We start from the raw sequence: 17,103 nt of genomic DNA, 5'->3' as shown, positions 1-17,103 counted from the left end.
TGTGGGTGTTTTATAAAAAATATAGCATCAATGGTTCTTCTATGGTGGTCAAAAGTTGCATGGTTGATGAGAAAACAACAGGAAGGTTAAAAATTGGAATAACTTAGGTTGTTGTTTTAAGAGAAACAGCTGATTAATCTCTCAAGTTAGTTCAGTGCTGTATTAATAAATTAAAGTAGTATTAGCACATTTTGGCCACTAGGTGACTACCTCATAAAGGTGGTAAAGCTGTCATTAAGGCATACAGTGATCTAAACTTTTTTTTTTTTTTGGCTTGTTTAACACTTTTTTGTTCACTGCATAGTTCTATATGTGTTATTTCATAGTTGTGATGTCTTCAGTATTGTTCTACAGTGTCTAAAACAGTAATAATAAAGTCAAAACCCTTGAATTTGTAGGTGAATCCAAACTTTTCACTAGTACTGTATATTAATGGAAGCGTACAGTGGATATAACAGACCTTGTTTGCTGAAAACGGTTGCCAGCTGCTGCTAGAAACGGGGTTGATGAGAGTCTCGAACCATACAGTAAATACACCGTAAAGCCAAAAAACCACATCAAGTTATTCCTAATCATTTGAGGCATGCATCCAGGAAGCTTTTTTTTCTGTACCTTGGCTGCTGTATAACATCATATGAAAAGTAGAGGATCATTACGAGGATTTGCTGGCTTCCATCTGTTGGAGTCTAATTATTCATGTAAATGCTACCTCTTAATCTAGGACCTCCAAAAAGCCACGCTGTAGTCAAAAAAAAGATCTAAGAATATAGTTTTCCCCTTCTTTCCAAGCAGGCATACGTTTCTAATTTTCTGCGATATTACTTCATTAAACATTTATAAGTATCGGCATATATATATCAGCTGATTAGCAACAAAACATCTCAGTGAAGAAAAGCCAAAAACATGAGGTCATATATTCACCAGAAAGACTGATCTAATAACCAAAATTTAAGAGGCCCTAGTTCAAAACACATGTTTATGTTAAGTCATTTAGTATCGCTCCAGCTTGACTGTGTGTAAAGATGTATACCGATCTCTCTCCGCTCTTAACCTACTTTTTACCCACATTTTTAACATTTTTGAAGATAATTCCAATTTCTGTGCTACTGAATAAAATATGTTGTTCATTAGGATTTCCAAGTAGTGTATGTTTCTGTTATTATTGTTGCCTTGAAAACACAGATGGATGGGCTTAAACATGTTTAAACGCTGGTACTTTCCTCTGAAGTCACACAAATTGCAGCAGTTTTACTCTAAATGTCTTCTGAAGATCATTTTTTTAGCATCTCCAGATTGAGCTCTCTGTACTGTAGGTCGGCCGGGAGGTGTAAGCACTGATGTCCAACCTGTTTCTGCCTAACCCCAGAGGGGGGGTGTGGTGGGGTGGGGAGATGGGCACAGTCGGGGCACCTGGCAGCCCCCGTCCCCACGGCGTTCAAAGCTCCAGCTGGTGTCATGTTTTCCTGCCCCAGTGCCAGGGTCAAAGCGTTCCACGCCAGACCAATATGGAAAACAAGCCTGAAGAGCTGCAGCTCTGTTTAAAAACAAGAGGCTCCTTTGAGGCTGTATTAGCCCATAAACCCTGGCCTCACCTCGCCGTTTCCTGTTATGGGGAGCTGAGCGTTTGGTGGGAGTGGGAGGCGGGTGGTGGTGGTGGGGGGGGAGGGATGGACACACACACAAACACGCATATATACAACTACAGTACATGCTCACCTGCCAGGTCAATGCCACACCACAAAAACTCCCCACAGACTCATTTCAGACTCTGACACAATGTGATCTCTCTACTCTGCTGGATTTAAACCAGAGAGGAGGCTTCAGTAACAGGAGGGTGAAAGTTCATCAAAGAAGAAGAAGAAGAAGATAGTGACTATAAATGCCTCGTATTTATAAACGCTGATGGTATGATGATGTGTTAACTGAATCTTCTGATTGTCAGTGAATGCAGCATGAAGTGTCATCTGCAGGGGGAGCAATCATTAAAAACAGGTGTGATGAAACTTTTTGAAATGTTCTTAATTGCAACATTACTTTCTTTCCTCTTCCCTTACATCTTACATTCCTTCCTCTCCTACTTCCTTCTTCAATCCCTTAGTTCCTTCCTTTGTTGCTTTTTCCTTCTTTCCTAACTGTCTTTACTGTTTTTCTTTCCATACCTTTTTCCCCTTTTTAATTGCTCCCTCACTTCTTCCTTTCCTTCCTTATTTCTTTTTTTACTTCCTTACTTTCGTTTTCTTCCTTCCGTATTTCTTTCTTTCCTTCCTTACTTCTTTTCTTCCTTCCTTACTTCATTCTTTACTTATTTCATTACTTAATTCTTTCTTTCCTTCCTTCCATATTTCCTTTTTCCTGTCTTCTGTCCTTCCTCTCCTATTTTCTTAGTTCTCTCCTTTGTTGCTATTTTCCTTCTTTCCTTCCTTTCTTTACTTTTAAATTGCTTCATGACTTCCTCTCCTTCCTTACTTTCTTCCTTCCTTCCTCATTTCTTTTTTCCCCTTCCTTACTTCCTTCTTTACCTCCTTCCTTTGTTACGTTGTTTTCTTTCCTTACTTCCTTCCTTCCATATTTCTTTTATCACTTCCTTAGTTCCTTAATTCTCTTTCCTTCTTAAATTCTGTCTTTTCTTCCTTCCATATTTCCTTCTTTGCTTCTTTCGTTCCTTCTTAATGTTATTCCTGACTTTGTTACATTGTTCTTTCCTTCCTTACTTTCTTGCTTTTTTCCTTCCTTCGTTTCTTTTCTCCTTCCTTACATATTTTCTTTATCACTTCCTTCTTTTCTTCTTTACCTCCTTCCTTCCTTCCTTTTTCTTCCATAATTCCTTTTTTACTTCTTCCCTTGTTTCCATATTTCCTTCATCACTTGCTTCTATTCTTCTTTACTTCCTTACTTAACTATTTTTCCTTCGTTTCTTCCTTCTTTCCTTCATTTCTTCCTTCTTACTTCCATATTTCCTTCATTTCCTCCTTCTTTACTTCCGTTTTTCCTTCCTTCCTGACTGACAGTTTACACACATTGCCTTCATAATAATCTGAGTCTAATTTCGTGATATTTTGGTTCAAACACACAAATATTAATGACGTTACATAAGCCTCGAGAAAAGTAAAGTACTGAGTAAAAAATGAATAAGAAGAGTAATGTGAGCAAATAGAGAACGAGCAAAAAGAAAGGATGAAAAAAGAAAAACCTAAAGCTGATGTTGACGTTACACTAAATCAATCCATGTGACGGAAAAATGTTAACAATGTTCACTCATCAGAACTGCTCCTCAAGTGCTATCATTAGCTCCAATCAACATTCCCGTCATCATCATCACATCATCATCATCATCATGGTGTGGTTTCATTAAAAGGAGGGAAGGTGGGACTCTGCTCACGTCTGTGTGTCACAGGAGAGTAAATGTTCAGTGTTTCTGCAGCACATTGAACAGCATGTTCAGTCCATCACTGCAAACACTCGCTGTGCTTTAAAAGCTTAATGATGGAGACATGCTGGTGTGTTTTCAGTCTCCACAATTATGGGGAAATTATATATGATTACATAACATAACATGATGGCCGTTACCGTGCCAACCAGAGCCCCAATAATGATACTGGACTTCTGGGGCTGATGCCAATATGTGGGATTAAAAAACTTCCAATATCAATATATCACTGATAACCTTACATATATACAGAATATATACTTAAACACACATTAAATATGAAGCACTCGTGACAAAGATATATAATGGTGGCATGATGTTTTACAGTTTATACTTTATTGTATAAAATAACATTATTGCACTGAAATAGCAAATCTAACTGGAAATGTAATATTATAAAAGTAATATATTTTAAGCACTTCCAAATGATCAATACGCAATACACACACAGGAACTGATATGCACTCATATTTTTTATACCTTAACATACATAAATATATAAAATATGTATGTATTCTATGTTTTTTATGTAATTTCTGTCTATTGTATGTCTGTTATTGGTCAGTCAAAGACAGTTTTCCACCATGGTTTTGTTTTATTCTATTCTATTCTTTTATTCTATAAATTAAAAAAAATAGAGAACAAAAAAAACATATGTGCATGGATGTTAAACTTGAATTTAGAAAAATGATCAACTATATATGAAATGCTGCCTATATAACGTGAAGAAATCTTTAAAAACTATCAGCAACATACACCTCAATACTGATATATCTGTGATAGGCCAATATCGGCTGATAATATTGTCTTACTAACATATCTTTATAATAACTATATGATAATCCTTTTTTTGCTACTGGGAAGAAAGGATGAGGAGAACATGTAGAGTCCAGATGGGGTTCAGAGTCTTTTGATCAAACCATCAACCCAGTGATAAATAAATGACCTGCTGAACCTCTTAACCCACAACAACACCATTCATACTGTATCACATCATGTCTGCAACACTGAAGGACTCTCAATCAAAAGTTTTCTCATAGCACAAATGAAACACTTCAATCATTTAATCTTAATCAGAGTAAACATTTTCTGAGAGGCTCCACCTCCTTAAATAACCAATCTTTGAGGGGAGAAGATGACACACACACACACACACACACACACACACAAACACACTCCTCCCAAACACAGGCGGTGCACATCGGGCCATTAACAAGCTCAACAAATGTTTTAATCCTAAAGCTGCAAGATGCAATCCATGTGAACGAAGCATTAACAACACCGAAGCATTTGTCTTCCTAATGTAGGAAGTACATTAAGAAACTTAATAAAAAGAATAGAAAAATAAATACCATTAAAAACCAATTTACTCAGGAGAAATAATATAAACAATTACTGACAACAAAGAGGGAGGAGTGGAAACTCTTTATAATGTATATTTTAACAGCCTACACTCAAAAAACCAAAGATATTCAGTTAACTATCATATAAGACACCAAACTTTGGCATTTTAGCTTAAAAAAACATCATAAATAAATGACGGATTGTAAAAATTGTTGCTGACTAATGTGTGTGCAGTGCAGACAGAAGACATGTCCATGGTGCAGACAGCATAATAACATGTAGAGGAGTGATGTTTTGGACTAACCCCATGCAGCACTATGAGGTTAGTGCCCCCTGGTGGTGGAAGAGTGAATTGCAGGACATTTACCAATTACATCTACTCTGATTCAGATTATTAGGGTTAAATTATCTGTTTAACATTAAGGAGTAAATAACCTACTTGGGGGGAAAAAAAGATCCTGACCCAGTCCAAAAGTTAAAGGGGTTCAGTCTGCAGGCCTGCAGGCATTATGCATGTATTTATGTAAACTTTTAAGTTCATGGCCGTTTATTTGTCGTTGTGTATAACCTCCAAATGAATCACTTTAATGTGCTTTCTTTAGACCGCAGGAAGAGCGGGCGGCCAAGCACGCCACCGCTCTGCAATTAAGCCCGATACACTTTAATGGAGCCGTAATCACAGACCACAATACACACGAGCACATCATGCACACAAATAAACATACACATGCAGCAATAAGTAGGAACATTTGGTGTGCTGTGTGAAGAGCGGCCCGAATCTTTCCCACCCTACTTTAGAAACAAGTCAGGCGTGAAATAAAATGAGTGAACAGAGCTTCCTGGTATCAATATGAGTCAGGAAGACGAAACTTTGAGGAAGCTGCTGCAAAACTTACTCACAGAAAATACATCTTAAAGAGTTATTTTATATTCTTTACAGCCAAATCAAGTAAGATTCATTCAAGAATGCTTATTTTTTGATATTTGAAAGATTAAAAAAGTGACAGTTACATGTTTTTCCTGCATTAAATTACTTTTTAGCTCATAAAAAAACGTCCTAGAATATATAAACTGTATATTACCATTCAAATGCTTAATAATAACTTAACCTATCATGGAAATTAGAATAGGAAGCATGCTTGGCTGACACATACTGTGACTACACCATAAGCATGGAAAGCCTCAGGTATCAAAAAGGATTAAAGGTGACTGTTATCCACAACATAACTTAAACGTAGCTGAAATAAACTACTTGTATGTTGAGCTATTGACTCCTTAAAACTCAGAAGTTATAAGTGAAGCCAAATGGAAAGCAAACGTGATAGTCAGTGATTATTTAGTGATAGTGATACTTTAAAATATGAGTTTCAGGGTTGAGATCTGTTGCCTTTCATGCTATGACTCAACGGTAAGTCGATCTTTGGTTTCCACTGCGGTAAAAGTTCACGTTCAAGTTGTTCATGAAGGACATGTGACAAACTTCTCAGAGCCACCTACAGACAGGCAGCACTTCATCATAAGATAGATTTCTAGGGAAGGATTTCTTTATTCCTTTACTTTTATAATCTCTTTGATAAATTTCAGATCAAAAACTACAAACATGTGATTCATGAGTTTAAGATGATGCTTCATGTGAATTGTTTTAGAGTATGAGAAGCAGTCAGACTCCATGTTTTTTCTTGGCTTGGTTTCCTCTCACATCTTTACTAAATGTTTAAGAATTTGTGATATCAAAAGATGATTCCTGAATTTAGAAAAATGAGCTTTTTCCATCTTCACTTTAAAGTTATTTTTCTCTTCATCTACACAGACGTCATGACCAATCATAAATGACTGCCTTGCAATAGAGAAGCTGCAAGTAATTCATATAATTAGCCAATTAAGCAGTCGGCCAGTCGAGAGGAAATGAATCAGCAACTGTTGGGATCAATCAACAATCCTAAAGCCAAAGATATTTAGTTTACAACGATCATTTTTGTCAGTTTTTACCCATTAATGCCAAACATTTGCTGGTTTCAGAGTTTGAAGCTTTTCTGTGTCATACATGATGGCAAAGTGAAATTCTTTGGATTTTGGACTGTTTTTAAGCATTTTTCACAATTTTCTTCTTTTATAGATACAATGATTTATTGTTTGATGAGGAAAACTTACCAGATTAATCCATTATGAAAGTAATCATTCACTGCAGCCCTATTTCAATATGTTGTAGTAACATCTAATCTTTACACCATCATATCATGTGTTAGCCTGTAAACTTCACAGCTAATCTTGAACCACATGCAGTTCACTTGTTGTTAGTTAAATTTATTCAGCTTTTTATCACTAACTGCACTGTTCCTGTTTAAAAAGTTACCAGACTTCATTCAGAGGGAGAATCAGTCTTGAAGGAGCCATCAGCAGCGGTTATGAGCGACAGAGGAGATGTGTGCACGGATTCTTAGCTTTATGATTATTATTACTGGCACAGGCTCCGACTCTATCCTGCAGCCGCTAACGCTGGGGTCTGTAGGAAGGAGGCGAGGGAAGGAATGAGAGAAGCGAATCAAATGCCAACAAAAGGGATGAAGCAAAGAGATTTGAAGGATGAACATCAAACAGCTCGAGGGGTCGTATCACGGCGCGGGCGTTGTTTTCCCAACCAGAGGAGCCGAGGAAAGAAGTGCGAACCTCAAAGCCAAAGTAAAGTTTTACTGTCGAGCGGAGAGGCTGAACCTGTCCTTTTCGTAACCCCACGTCGTAAAACAGCACTATCAGGCTGGAGCCCCTGCCCGGCTCTGCAGCTCTGCCTTGGCACTCAGGTGGTCTCCCATAACTCACACCCTCTCACCCCAATACTTCACACTGACACAGCAGTCAAAAGGTATTCAGACTGAGCAGCATGCTGCCTAGAAATTTATGAACAGTAGTTAGCCAGGCAATTTATGGCATCACTGTGACCCCGCGGCCCGTGCAAGTGACTCCTGAGATGATCTATCCAGATGCCTGCGCTGCCTCCTGCGTGGACTCTCATGGAGTATTTTACAGTAATGCAATGACCGGCGGGATAAAAATGAATTAACGCTGTTATTCTTTGTTTTTTTGTCAAAGGAAAGAAAGGAATGCGAGATGTTGAAAATGACTTTCCAAGACCTCCGATAGTTGTCTCGCCTCCAGGGACGCATTCTGGAAACGGTCAACTGACAACTTTTACCTCATACCGTGAAACATTTCACAAGTCTTTGCTGCTTATTTTCTCTGATGCAAATCACCTCTGCATGTGCAACACTGCCACAACGCGTGCATACATTCACACATAAATACTGTGCACACTTATACAATTACGTTCACATGCACACACAGAACCGCTGATGCAAAAGTACTGGACAGGTTTAAGGGCAGCAAAAAAATAAAATGCAACATATTACGATCTTCCATAACATTCCCGAGCTTCCTGAAGTCCAAAGAGACTTTTCTTCACTGCAGAAACTATTACTGAAAACACATCTATGAGTAAAAACAGCAGGGATATAGATACTGAATGTCTCATCTGTTCACACAGTACACAGGTGTTCAAGGAACAGACAATATGGATCAAATGTATCACAGTATATCCAGACTCATTCAAATGTTTAGTCCTAATATGAGCTGCAGTGATTCGTCGATTCATCAGTCGGTCACACAATTTAGATAATTGAATAATCGTTTCTGTGATTTTAAATAGAATATTTGGTTGCAGCTACTCAAATGAGAGGATTTAAAAGCTTTTCTGTATCACACATGATGGAAAAATTGAATTTATTTGGATTTTTCTCTCTTTTTATAGACACAACGATGAATCAAGAACATAATTGGCAGATTAATCAGTAATGAAAACAACAATTAGTTGCAGCGCTACTCCAAATATAAACATTGATATTGAAGTATAGTACATTTTATGGAAATTAAACCAAGAAAGCATTTATGGGTAAAATTGTGAAATGACAATATCTAAAAAAATACCTGACTGATGCAAAAATCTTGTTAATCCAACACTATCATAAAATCTTGTTCCCTGACGTCCATTGAAATCAAAGATATTAAAAAGACTTTTGTAGATCAATGCAGCAAAAATCACTAAAAGTTTACAAAACTTAACAGTCTCAAAGTATAGTACATCATCATATTGTCGAACCCATGACGTCTTAAATATGTATTTTCTACAGCAAGAATTATGGCCTATAAGCTACTGTTTAGTTTTCTAGGAAATAACATCTTCTGTTTTCCCAAATGTACTGAAAACACAGCTTTAATCAACTAAACTATCCACATATTAAACCATGAATAATAAATCTTTTAGATTAATTGACTGATTTATATAAAAACTGTCCACAGCTGATGAACAATGAATTCAGCTCTACTACAGTAGAACCCGACCAAGCCCAGTTAAATCTATGAAAAGACAGATACTGATCTTGATACTTGAGAAAAATTGGCCAAAATTCTTTTAGTCTGTTTTGACACAGATAAAATAAACCAAAGATTCCTCAATTTTAGATATAATAAATAGTTATGTCAAAGATATGTGCTGGGGCTGGACATTTTAAAGATGAAACACAACCTTAACCGTCTAACATGACAATAGCAATAAAAATAGGGAACCAAAAGAGCAGTAAAGTATGTATAAATGCAACATATGAAGATTTTTTGGATACCTGCCGACTCATAAGCACCTGCTAATATATCTCCAATAAGCAAATATCAGCCTGCTGATAAATGTCAAAATCAAGCACTAAAATTGACTAAAATTACAATTAAATTCAAGTAAAAGTCATTTTTGGACATCCTCCATACATAAATCAAAGTTTCATCCTCAAATAAAATTCCAGGTTTGAAGTCTGCTGTAACCATGACGATGACACAACATCTCAACCTCTAGGCGATGACACAACTTCAAACAAAAGCTCTCACGGTAACACGATAACAAACCTCCGTGACAGTATCGTCACCGTGGCGATGTCGTTCAATTGGCACATAAATACCAGTACGGCCAGTTCCACCAGGCTGACGCTGCTCCTCCCTGCCCATTGAACAGGTGTTGTGTTCTGGTTAAGTGACTGCCATATTCAGCGTGCCAGATCTTAAACATGAGGAAATGCTTCACGCCACAGTGGCAGCATGAAGTCAATCGTTAACTATAAATGTCATAAAAAGGTCAACCTTCTACCCGTCTTCCGTAAATCCCATAAAGCCTCAGATGCTCCAGTACTGTTGGACGTAGCAACCAAATAGTGACCGAAGAAGAGTATCAAATACAATGAAGTAGGACAAAGTAGGACTGTTTAATTTTAAATGTCTACATGCACAAAAAGTTCATTTTTAGTCAAAAAGTAGCGTAGATCATAGCTGCTACAGTAGCAGTTTTGAGTCATTAAGGTCCCGTAAACTGTGATATGATCAGTTACACCATGCACACAATCAGTTTGAACTGCCGACCTCTGGCAGACGTTACAGGACAATAAAAACACGAACAAACAGATTAAAAAACTGCTTTCATGCAAGAGCCACAACTGCCTTTAAACGCTCAGAAAACCTGATTTTTGTACAGTTGCAATGACACTTTATATGTGCAATACTAAGGGAGATTGCGCAATAATGACAGCAGAATGTGGAGTGTATTGTTTGTAGTTTATTATGTGTTTCACTTTCCTTTTAGTATATAGTTTACTATCTTTTATAAGCACTTTTTTAAACTTTAGGCACCAATAAGGATTGCTTCCAATTTCGTTGTACAATGACAATAAAGACTATCATATTCTATTCTACCTGCAGCAGTTTTTCTGTCTCTGGCTACCTTGAAGTGAATTTAACGGACATATCTAACCCTAAGTAGGACAGACAGAAAAAAAAAGTGCACACACTGATCTGTGCTCCTGGTTTGCGTCATTAACAAGGTTACACCCTCCCATCTGCTGGTTATGATGTTCATGTGCTTTTAACTCATGATCCTTTGTATGTTCTCTCTCTTGGGTATATCTGGCCCCATCTAATTGAGGGCAACTAATAAAGAGAGGGCAGGAACCTGAGCTCTCTCTTTCTCCCTTTTTCTTTTTTTGCCTTTGTTGGTATCTGTAGGTCCGGTTGTCCTATTTTTTTACGGCTTTATTTCTGTCCTACTTTTCATGTTGTCTCATTTTAACCCTCACATACTGTTCATATTCTGACTCATAATTAGTCTATATACACCAATGCACATCCATGAATTCCCCTTCAGGTTTCATAGAATATGACGGCAGCAGCTCCATCAGTGAGCGGAGCTTTCTGACTCTCTGTGCTCAAACTGATTATTAAACTAGATGATGTATCTGCTCATCACAGTCCATAGCTGTGTGGTATGATCTGTGTTTTAAGCAGAATGATAAAAGCATTGCAAATGATGCAGGACTTTTATTATTCTTGCACAACTGCATGCTTCAATCCTGCATTTTCCCAGCAAACAAAACCCCACTACAACTTTAAATCAAACCCAAGTTTGGAACAGAAAGAAAGAAAAAATTGTATTTATGGACATATCTTCTAGCTCGACCGTGAAATTAACAAAAGTTGGCATTCTACATTTGATTAAACACTTGGTTTTGTTTACACTGTTCATCTTTTTACTGTAGTTTAAAAATTCTTGTCTGGCTGTTTGTGGGGAAAATGTGATGAAACAAGTTTAGAAAAAGGGTCCAAAAGATCTGATTTCATCTGATATTCTCCACCAACACTAAACAACTAACACACTGCACAAGAACATCCATCACACTCTGCTACGCTGTCGCCAAACACATGCACACAGTGTCAGCGGCACTCTTTATTCATTTTGGACTTAATCGCATTTTTTAGTTTTGACTACAGGTTCCAGATTCTCAAGCTGAGCATCATCTTAGTCTGTTTATCAAACTCAACTCAAATCATTTGTTTGACTTAACTACCTCAAAGAAAAACTTATTTTTAACTATCAATTAATCTATTAGTTGTTTGGTCTTTAAAATGTCAGAAAAACGTCAATCACTGTTACCTAAAGCACAAGATGGAACTTAAAACGTCTTGTTTAGACACAACCGACAGAGATGTTCAGTTTAGTGTCATAGAGGACAAAAGAAGGAAGGAAAATAGTCACATGGAAACAGAGAATTTTAGCTTTTCTTTCTTGAAAAATTGACTCATAGAAAAACTTTATTATAGACCAACGCATTTCAGCTTGTGGCCTTCATCAGGATCATCATAAAACCCTATGTAAATACTGCTTGTATTTACCCCATTTACCCTATTATAAAACATGTTTATCTATTGTCCTATTGGTCTATATGAAACATAGACTGTATATAAAATGGACGTAACATCCGTGACGTCACCCATTGGTTTGGGGACTGCTGCTTGGAAGCGTATAATTTCAGATCTGAGCAGCGCGATCTTGAAAATTTCCGGTGCATGCCGGGTAAAAAAAAAACACAGATTCTACTTATATGGGCATCAGGAGGAGCAAGAGGCGCCCTCCTGAACCTGTGAATCAATCAACCTGTCAAACACGACGTAGCCACGCCCTAATGCATACCCTGCTTTATCGTCAAATATAAAATCAGGGAGGCCAACATTTCACAAATGAACATCATACTGCATTGAAGAAGGCTTTAAACTAGCGATTGAGACCATAAACACATTTTGAAAACGTTTACTGAGGTTAGAAATCAAGTGAGAAGTTGGTGAATTCTCCATTGACTTGTATAGAGACGGAAGTCCTTTTGACACCAAAACGGTCGCCCCCTGGTGGCCTTTTGATAGAATGCAGTTTTAAGTTACTTCTGCGTTGGCCTCATTTCAGAGGACCGTAACTCCCCGCCTGATATGAAGTTGTTCTATACCCTGTTTCTTCAAAAGTTTACTTATAAATCTAAAAAACCTTTGGGCAATTACTTATCTGTCAATCAACCGGCCTAATCAATAAATCCACTAATCGTCAGCTCTAGAAACATGCACTATTAAAACTGGAAAGAGTGAACTATAATATCAATTATACTGTACAGTGACTAAAGGTACTGTCAGAGTACTCCACTTCTGCAACATTTACATCCACTATGTGACATTTAACTTAAAGTTTAGAGTTTAATAATCAGATAACAAATAAGAGACTTTAAAGTATTCATATAGAAACTTTTAGCACTGGTTTAAAATACATTTCAATATACACACACAGCACCAGATTGTAAGAAATAAGCAATAAAATAGTCTCACATCTGCACAAATCTCCACAAATGACTTCATTATGTGCTAACCAGCGATGTTAAAATGTACTTTACACAATAAACTAAATATGTGTGAATATCCTCTAACAGACTTTACTATTTCACAAGCAGTGAGCAACTTATTGTTATCTCTATGTGGAATAGACTTTACCGTTAAGAAAGGTGATACACACTCTAAAAACAGATGTTTGTTGCTTCAAACTGCAGCTGACCAGATTTTAACTTCCCTCTCAGTTATAAAACATCTGTCTCTTTTTTACAAGAGTTCCTCAGAAAATTTCAATATTATTGTTTGAAGAGTTTCAGTGGAATCGTGTTGTGATATTACACCATATCCACCGAGCAATAAGTGTCACTGTTGTCCAGATGAATAACTCTGATCTGATAAAGCTGTTATTAAGGCTTTGTTTTACACATGTGAAGAGTTTGGTCTCCTATAATGCATAACACTGGTTTTATTTAGAGTTTTAATGGACATTTTCTTGTCCACAGCCACTTATCTTGCTTAATTCCCAGGTATTATTCCCAAGTATTATTCCTGGATATTATTATTACTTGATCCAACAGAAACTCAACAATTGAGACAAGCTAAATATTTCTGTTTGACATAACTTCCTCACTAATTTGACTACACCAAATCCATTAAACTTCTTTCTTTAAAAGGCTTTTATTCAGTTCTGACTCTGAGAAAGTGGGGAAAATAGCAAAATACACCAATACTACTATATCTCATAAATATCTCTTTAACTAGATCAAACATATTTAGGCTTTTCTATGTGATTCCCTTTTTATAACTAATTTAATATAACCTTTGAGCCTCCTCTGAAACCATTTGGAGCAACCTGCACCATAGCAATAAAGAATTTGATTATTTTATATGTGGTTTTGCATACATTTAACCATATTGTGACACATATATACAGTACTGTGCAAAAGTCTTAGGCAGTCACTAGCTTTGTTTTTTTAGCAATGTTTTAATGACTATCCATATTTATTTTTCTGCCTCTTTATTAAGATATAAACAGGAAATATGTACACAATTTTTTTTTTAAACACAATTTTCAGAGCAAAATGTCTTCTACTGGCAAAAGTCTATATTTAGTTTGACCTCTCTTGGCATTAAGCACATCTTGAACTCTTTTGAGTCGACTGTCCTGAAGTTTTCTGAAGTAATCTTCTAATATATTATACCAGACTTCTCTCTTCTTTAGGTTTATGTTGTTCTTTCTCTGTCCAGGTGACCAAATACTGCATTTATAATGTTCAGGTCTGGTTTTTTTAACACTGCATACACATTTCCTGTATTTTCTGTTTGTACTCTAATAAAGACACTGAGAAATAATTCTATATGGTCATTATAGCAATGCTAAAACACTAAATCTAGACTTTTTTGGCACAGTACTGTTTATAAATATGATAAATACAGTAAATAATAAGGATTTTAAACATATGTGTATGTCATATTCTGCAACTCCCACTAGGGTCACCTGAGTTTACTCTAAATGAATCAACAGAAAAGTAATCAGCAACTATTTTGATGTCGGAGTCATTTTTCAAGCAGAAATGTCAAACACTCGCTGGCTCCAGCTTTAAGGATTTGCAGATTTTTTTGTTTGTTTTGTTTTGTTTTTTTATGATGATGATGATGATGATGATGACTGTAAACAGAATATTTTTGACTGCCGATGAGACAAAACAAGAGATGAAGACGTCACCTTTTCCTCATGTTTTCGGGGGAGCTGCGGTGGTGATTTTTCACTACTTTGACATTAAAAAAAACTAAATGATTTAACAGATTAATCAAGAAACAATTGTTCAACCACTGACAGTTAATGTGATGCAAATAACTAACCTGTCAACCTCTCCACTCGTCTTATTCGACACTATTCTGTCACTTTCCTTCTTTACTCAGTTTAACTTAACTACTATATGAATACAACTCTAGATGGACTGATTACGTCAACATTTATATCCCCTAAAAAGCTGCTTTCCCCTCAGTTTGGTGCTACAGAGGAACATAAAAAACAAAGCCACTGAATGGAAAGGTGGCTAATGTGTAACCTGACAACTTGGTGTTGGGCTCAGTGGAAGCATGTGTTTGAGATAATAGGAGAAGGAGAGACTTGTTGTAGGAAAATAAACATTTCATTTCCAAAGAAAGTTTATTCTGGGAAGACAACAGCTTCAGGCACAACTTCGGTGTAATTTTAGCCAGCTCAGAATCCGCCATCCGCCCCCCCTCACACACACACACACACACACACACAGTCATCAATGTGTTTGTTTATTGTTACTTCACTGTGATGTTTGAGCTTCGCAGAGTGATGCATGGACAGAGTTCGACACCATAGGAGACTGTTTTCACATTCGTCTTTTATAAAGGGGGGAAAAGTTTCTCTGTTATCACCTCACAGACAACTGGAATCATATTTAATCATCCGTCTGCATGTTTCCTCAAATGTATTGTTCATAGTTTTTTTTGTTATTAAAATGTAGTTTTTAAAAAAAGGTATTTGGAAAAATGCTCTATTCTGTCTCAGCCAGGTGTTGGAGGCTTATTTGATTATCATTAGCTGGCAGTCTACTAATGTAACACCAATCAGAACAGAGACAAAGTAAACTACTGTAAAAACTGTCACTTAGAGGGATTATGAAGTGCAACGACCAAACCAGCATCTGCACTTTTCCCCAGTGAATATTTATTTGGTGGCTCATTCAACAAACTAAGGTGCAGGACAAGGTGTGGGATCATGTTTGTAAGTTAGATAAGAAGGAGACTTTAGCAGGAAAGCTAATGTTGGTTGTTGTTCAGAGTTTGTGTCTCTTGTGTTGTGTAGCAGGATGCAATCAGGCTCAGTGTGACCGTCTGCTCTGCCTATGATAAGACGCCACATTGAAGCTTTATGCAATGTTTGATTAGCTGTGTTTAAGTAAGGATGGGTATTTCATTGCTATCATTAAATGAAATAATTAAAAAAATGTATTTCTCCCTCCTGGTTTCTGCTTTTTTTCTCAAAAGGAGAACACACGACAAGTATAGAGCAGATATGTTTTTCTGGACACTGAAGACATAAAAATACTCTGATTGAAACAATAGTGTGTGTCTGATATTTAGGGTCGGGTGTCGATACTCGATATCTTTAAAAAGGTAAATAAATCGATACCAAGTAGTATTGAAACGTCTCCCGTCAAACGATACCTGAAATCGATCCTTTTTGCACCCAGAGTTAGAAAATATGACTATTTCTATGAACTTGCTCACAGCCAATCAACTCGAGTGTTCGATTTAATGCGACATGTGATTGGTCCACTGCCACAGCAGCTACAACCCGTATGTTGTGATGAAGTCGAGGTGAATTTGAGTAAATACGCTTAACAGTTCACATGCGGAGCTGACAGTATTGTACATTAAGTCGAAGTTCGCTTTGCTGGACAAACTATGTAATGACACCATATTTAGATCACCCCAAGCATAATTTTCTGCATTATATATGTTCTGATCTGTGAAAGGCCGATATCAACCGATAATATCGGTCGGCGATAAATCGGTCGGTTTCTTCATCTTCTGACATTTCATAGACAAAATAAATAATTGGGAAGTAATGATTTAAATGACAATAATCACTACTCTGCACATTCATCATTCTGCACAATGAAACTCAAACAACTGAGTGAACAACAAATAACGCATTTTATGAGTAGAGGGGGACTTTAACTATTAAACTGAACTTTTTTTAAGGGGGGGGGGGTGGTTATTATTGGTCAAAGCAGAGTTTCCATGTCAGGAAGGGATCTTTACGTCAATAAACGCTTCTTTAGAAACACCTGAAACGCATGAGGCAACGTTTGAGGGCAGAGGAGGATTAGAGTAGCGGTGAGTTTGCACCTGACAGGTGGAAACAACCACCGGTGTTTCGCTCAAACTGGTGACCGTGTTAACTGGTGACTCTCTCCCATGACAAGCTACGTTGCAAGACGTGAATGAGTCTTCTGAACACAATTTAACTTAGGTAAATGGTTAGCATAGATATTAAACACAAATGAGTATGTATTTTAAAAAAGGAATAAACTAGCATACAATTAAAGGCTTTA

At 36.9% G+C, this 17,103-nt stretch overlaps 1 protein-coding gene across 1 annotated transcript in view; it reads right to left on the bottom strand.

Annotated features, from left to right (window-relative positions):
* The window catches only part of gmds (GDP-mannose 4,6-dehydratase), a 207,151-nt gene that overhangs the window by 189,604 nt on the left and 444 nt on the right, over nucleotides 1–17,103 (bottom strand). The gene's annotated exons all lie outside the window — the stretch shown is intronic.

The sequence above is a fragment of the Scomber scombrus genome, chromosome 8 (genome assembly GCF_963691925.1).
Source record: "Scomber scombrus chromosome 8, fScoSco1.1, whole genome shotgun sequence".
NCBI lineage: Eukaryota > Metazoa > Chordata > Actinopteri > Scombriformes > Scombridae > Scomber > Scomber scombrus.
This window is presented reverse-complemented; position numbering and strand designations above follow the sequence as displayed.